This window comes from Mobula hypostoma, chromosome 12 (genome assembly GCF_963921235.1).
Source record: "Mobula hypostoma chromosome 12, sMobHyp1.1, whole genome shotgun sequence".
NCBI classification, from domain to species: domain Eukaryota; kingdom Metazoa; phylum Chordata; class Chondrichthyes; order Myliobatiformes; family Myliobatidae; genus Mobula; species Mobula hypostoma.
The window spans coordinates 74,174,483-74,181,069 of record NC_086108.1 but is presented as its reverse complement, the minus strand read 5'-3'; positions in this window follow the sequence as shown (position 1 = coordinate 74,181,069).

Below are 6,587 nucleotides of genomic sequence, written 5' to 3'. Positions count from 1 at the left end.
CGAACAAATGGCCGGAGGTACCGTGCCTTCCAAGGCAGCAGGTGGCGCTGTGGCTGGCCGAACCGAACGACACTCAAACAAAGTAAACAAATGTTCGGAGTGTCTCAACTACGTGTACGCTCTGTATCTGAAGGAAAATGGGTTGGGGGTAGGAAGGATATCAAAAGGGGTGAAGAGGAGACAGAACTGAAGGGTGAAGAGAAAAGACGGACAAAAGAGACTGAAAATGTTGGAGTCTGGAGCAAAAACAAACTGCTGGAGGGTCTGGCAGCATCTGCAAAGAGTGTGGGAGATCAAATGGAGAGTGACATTTTGGGTCAAAACCCTTTTTCTGGACTGGAAAAAGGATAACTGCCTGTGGGAATGGGAGGAGATAAATTAGAAAGGAAAGTGATCAGGATGGAAAATAGAAATTCTGTCCTCATTTGGGTCTCATCTCCTTTCTCTGTAATTGGATTTTGGACTTCTTGACAGAAGTCAAGAAACCCTCACTAATTTTTATAGGTGCACTGTAGAAAGCATTCTTCTAGTGTGCATCACAACCTGGTATGGAAGTTGTCCTGTCCAAGACCGGAAGAAGCTGCAGAAGATCGTGAACACAGCCCAGCCCATCACACAAACCCATCTTCCGTCCTTGAACTCACTTTACACCGCACGCTGTTGGAGCAGTGCTGCCAGGATAATCAAGGACACGACCCACCCAGCCAACACACTCTTCGTCCCTCTTCCCTCCGGGAGAAGGCTCAGGAGCTTGAAGACTCATACAGCCAGATTTGGGAGCAGCTTCTTTCCAACTGTGATAAGACTGCCGAATGGATCCTGACCTGGATCTGGGCCGTACCCTCCAAATATCTGGACCTGCCTCTTGGTTTTTTGCAGTACCTTACTTTCCCTTTTCTATTTTCTATTTATGATTTATAATTTAAATTTTTAATATTTACTATTGATTTGTACTCCAGGGAGCGGGAAGCGCAGAATCAAATATCGCTGTGATGATTGTACGTTCTAGTATCAATTGTTTGGCGACGATAAAGTAAAGACAGACCACTGTCAGTCCATGTTGGCAGAAGCATCTCTAGCTTCAGCATGCTGAGCACCGCGCATTCCCCAGAGCTGTGTGCTGCTGAAGCCTGACTGACCTATACGCAGTTCGCAGTTCAAACCGAATCATCAGGTTCACCAATGAAACAGCAGTGGCTGGCCTCATCAACAATAACAATGATACATAGAGGAGGGGGAGTGGCTGGTGGAATGGTGTGAGCACAACAACTTGAGTCACATCGCGGACGGGAATAATAATACACGAGAAAGTCTGCAGATGCTGGAAATCGAAAGCAACAGACTCTAAACACTGGAGGAACTTAGCAGGGCAGGCAGCGTTAATGGAAAAGGGTTAAACAGTGACATTTCAGGTTGTGACCCTTCTTCAGGACTGAGAAGGAAGGCAGAAGATGCTAGAATAAAAAGGAGGAGGGGAAGGAGGCCAGCTGGAAGGTACAAGAGGAGGCCATGGACTGACACGTCGAAACAGGAATGGGAATCGGAATTAAAATGTTTGGCCACTAGGAAGTCCCTCTTGTGGCGGATATTTCACAAACTGATTATGGACTTTAGGAAGGTGCAGGCTGACCACTCCTCACTATACATAAATGGCTCCTCCGTGGAGAGAGTTAGGAGTTCGAAGCAGCAAGTTTCTGGGACTGCATATAGCGAATGATCTCACCTTGTCCCTCAACAGCACCTCTTTAGTCAAGAAACCACAGCAGTGTCTCCACGTGCTGAGAAGATTGAGGCAAGGGAGACTCCTCTCCCTTGCCTCCCCTTTTCTAGCCAATTTTTACAGGAGCACCATCAAGAGTGTCCTGACCAGCTGCAACACCGTCTGGTATGGGAATTGCAAAGCATCTGACTGCAAGACCCTACATAGGATTTCTGAGAGGATTACTGGGGTCTCTCTTTCCCCTACCAAAATAATTTATTAAGAGCGCTGTGTACACAGACCTCTTAGCATTGTTAATGATTCCTCACATAGAAACATAGAAAATAGGTGCAGGAGTAGGCCATTCGGCCCTTCGAGCCTGCTCCGCCATTCAGTATGATCATGGCTGATCATCCAACTCAAAACCCTGTACCTGTCTTCTCTCCACACCCAATGATCCCTTTAGCCACAAAGGCCATATCTAACTCCCTCTTAAATATAGCCAATGAACTGGCCTCAACTGTTTCCTGTGGCAGAGAATTCCACAGATTCACCACTCTCTGTGTGAAGAAGTTTTTCCTCATCTCGGTCCTAAAAGGCTTCCCCTTTATCCTCAAACTGTGACCCCTCGTTCTGGACTTCCCCAACATCGGGAACAATTTTCCTGCAACTAGCCTGTCCAATCCCTTTAGAATTTTATACGTTTCAATCAGATCCCCCCTCAATCTTCTAAATTCCAGAGAATATAAGCCCAGCCGATCCAGTCTTTCATCATATGAAAGTCCTGCCATCCCAGGAATCAACCTGGTGAACCTTCTTTGTACTCCCTCTATGGCAAGAATGTCTTTCCTCAGATTAGGGGACCAAAACTGCACACAATACTCCAGGTGTGGTCTCACCAAGGCCTTGTACAACTGCAGTAGTACCTCCCTGCTCCTGTACTCAAATCCTCTTGCTATGAATGCCAGCATACCATTCGCCTTTTTCACTGCCTGCTGCACCTGCATGCCCACTTTCAATGACTGGTGTACAATGACACCCAGGTCTCGTTGCACCTCCCCTTTTCCTAATCGGCCACCATTCAGAAAATAATCTGTTTTCCTGTTCTTGCCACCAAAGTAGATAACCTCACATTTATCCACATTAAATTGCATCTGCCATGAATTTGCCCACTCACCCAACCTATCCAAGTCACCCTGCATCCTCTTAGCATCCTCCTCATAGCTAACACTGCCGCCCAGCTTCGTGTCATCCGCAAATTTGGAGAGGCTGCATTTAATTCCCTCGTCTAAGTCATTAATATTTGTAAACAACTGGGGTCCTAGCACTGAGCCTTGCGGTACCCCACTCGTCACTGCCTCACAATCTGTTTGACATCCTACCATCAGACAGGAGGTACCATAGCGTTAGAACAACTGTTAGGATGGGAAACACGTTTTTCCCCCAGGCTGTGAGATCACTGAAGTCCCTGCCACCACTTAGGTTTCATCGTGTATGAAGTGCCAGTATAGCCATGCCGTTTAGTTTTTAACTTGTGTCGTAAGTGCACCATACTATTTGTTAATTTTTTGTGGTAATATTACTTTATGTCTTGTGTGTAAGTTATATCTAGGGCTGAGCTCCTTGGGTCAGAGGAACATTGTTTCTTTGGCGGTGTACATGTGTACAGTTGAGTGACAATAAATTTGAACTGGAAATTTAACTTAGATGAGGAGATAAGATGAACAAAAGCATGGTATGATTTGCAAACAAATACTTTAAAATCAAGACATTAACTCTCTGAGAATTAACTGTCTGCAGTAGAGCAGTGGATGTAGTGTATATGGATTTCAGCAAGGCGTTTAATAAGGTACCCCTAGCAAGGCTTATTGAGAAAGTAAGGAGGCATGGGATCCAAGGGGACCTTGCTTTGTAGATCCAGAATCGGCTTGTTCACAGAAGACAAAGAGTGGTTGTAGATGGGTCATGTTCTGCATGGAGGTCGGTGACTAGTGGTGTGCCTCAGGGATCTGTTCTGGGACCCCTTCTCTTCGTGATTTTTATAAATGACCTGGATGATGAAGTGGAGGGATGGGTTAGTAAATTTGCTGATGACACAAAAGTTGGGGGTGTTGTGGATAGTGTGGATGGTTGTCAAAGGTTACAGCGGGACACCGATAGGATGCAAAACTGGGCTCAGAAGTGGCATATAGAATTTAACCCAGATAAGTATAAGGAGGTTCATTTTAGTAGTCAAATATGATAGCAGAATATAGTATTAATGGTAAGACTGCTGGCAGTGTGGAGGATCAGAGGGATCTTGGGGTCTGAATCCATAGGATACTCAAAGCTGCTGTGCAGATTGACTGTGTGGTTAAGAAGGCATACAGTGCATTGGCCTTCATCAACCGTGGGATCGAGTTTAAGAGCCGAGAGGTAATGTTGCAGCTATATAGGATCCTGGTCCTTTATTTCTCGATCTCTCGGTCTCCATCTCTGGAGACAGACTGTCCACTGACATCTTCTACAAGCCCACTGACTCTCATAACTACCTCGACTATACCTCTTCCCACCCTGCCACATGCAAAAATTCCCAGTTCCACCGTCTCTGCCGCATCTGCTCCCAGGATGAGGCTTTCCGTTCCAGGACATCTCAAATGTCCTCTTTCTTTAAGGATTGTGGTTTCTCTTCTGCCGTCATCAATGATGCCCTCACCCGCATCTCCTCCATTTCCCGCACTTCGGCCCTCACCCCATCCTCCCGCCTCTACAACAGGGACCTTGTCCTCACCTACCACCCCACCAGCCTCCGTATACAATGTAATATTGATGTGACTCGGACACCGCTGTAGATTGAACAACCCCGTTTATTCACCAGACTTCCATTTTTAAAACCCTTTTCCACGTCCTGACGCCATACGCACTCTGACGCTACGAATACTCACACAATACATTACATCCCCCTTCTCAAGATTTTCTTTACAAAACTGTGAATTACCAAAACAATGCCTCTAGGTGTGCCCTTCTTACAGTGCAACAACTATGACATAAACTAAAAAAAAATCTTACCTTCCTGTACTGTATTCTGCATTGTATCTTACAATACTAACAGCAGTGTATTTTCTTTTACTAACATAGACTAATAAACCTTTCATTAGTCTCTGTATCTAGCTGGACGTTTGACTTGTCTCCCAGACCGTGTGTGATACAACTGTGACTGTGTTTGTCCTTCATCCGTGTCAGTCTCTTGAGTGGCCTCTGTCTCTCTGTGGTCTGCATCACTCTTGGTGTCGTTTGTTTCCATGTCTGTATCTGTGGAAATGTCCTGTGCATCTGTACGTGGAAACACCCTCTCGCCTGTCTTCAGCAGATGCTTCCTGTTCCTCCTGTAGACTCCTCCATCCGGCGTGTGAACTATGAAGGATCTTGGTTGCTGATGTCTGTTCACAACCACAGCTGGTTGCCAAGTGTCTCCTCTCTGTATTCTGACATTTTCACCTGTATGCAGATCTGGCAACTGTCTTGTATGTCAGTCATAGTAGCTCTTTTGCTTTATTTGCTTGTACTTCTGCTTGTCCTGTACTTGAGCATTACCTTCAGGAGTCAGTAGAGTTGTGGATGTTGGCAGTTTGGACTTCAGATGACGTCCCGTCAACAGGTGCGCAGGACAGAACCCCACACCCTCAATCGGTGTGTTGTGGTATTCAAGCAGAGCAATGCAAGGGTCACCGTTGCTCTATGTGCCTTCTTGAGCATGTTCTTGACAGTTTGTACAGTTCTCTCTGCTTGTCCATTAGACTGGGTGTGCCCTGGACTGCAAGTAACATGTTGAAATTCCCAGCTTTCTGAGAACCCTCTGAACTCACCACTGGCATATTGTGGACCATTGTCACTAACGACAATATCTGGAATACCATGTCTTGCGAATGTCGACTTCATTGTGGTAATGACACCTCGACTGGATTTAACTTGGTGATCTCCGGATATTTTGAATAGTAGTCCACACAAAGCAGATATTCTGTACCATTGTAGTGAAAGAGATCTGTGCCATTCTTATCCTGTGGTCTTCCTGGTAGTGGATGGGGAAGCAGAGGCTCTCTTGGATTGCTGTTTTTGTTTTCATTACAGACAGCACACTGACACACAATGTCCTCTATCTGAGTTGACATGCCTGGCCAATAGAGAATGTCCCTTGCTCTTTCTTTACATTTCACTATCCCCAGGTGTGACTCATGAATTTTGTTAAGCATTTCCTGTCTCATTTGGTTTGGTATGATGAGCTTTGCCGTTTTAAACATTAGTCCTGATGCATAGCTGATTTCCTCTTTAAATGTCCAGTGTTTCTGTATTTCCTTTGGAACATCTTTTCTTTCTGCTGGCCATCCATTCATTGTAATGTCTCTTAGCATTCGCATTTCAGGATCATCTGCAGTCGCTTTCCTGAACATGTTCAACTTCTTCTCAGAGATGGGTAGCTGAGGTGTAACCCAGTTGACCTCCAGCTCTCTTCCTAGCAACTCTTCCTTTTGCTCTTTGAGGTAAGCACAGCTCACAGCATCAGCAATGTGCAGTTCTTTTCCTGGCTTCTAGGTGACTGTGAGCGTGTACCTCTGTAGCCTGAGAAGCATCCTTTGCAGTCTCATAGGAGCTTGGTGGAGTGGCTTTTTGAAGATGCTGTCAAGTGGTTTATGATCACTCTCAACCTGGATTTCTTTGCCATATACATATTGGTGGAATTTCTCACACCCATGAATTATGGCAAGTAATTCCTTCTAGATTTGAGCGTAAGTGCTCGTGATCCATATGCCACAGGCCTCCCATCCTGCAGTATAACAGCTCCTATTCCCTGCGAACTGGCATCCACAGACATTGTCACCGGTTTATTGACATCATAGAACTTGAGTGCTGG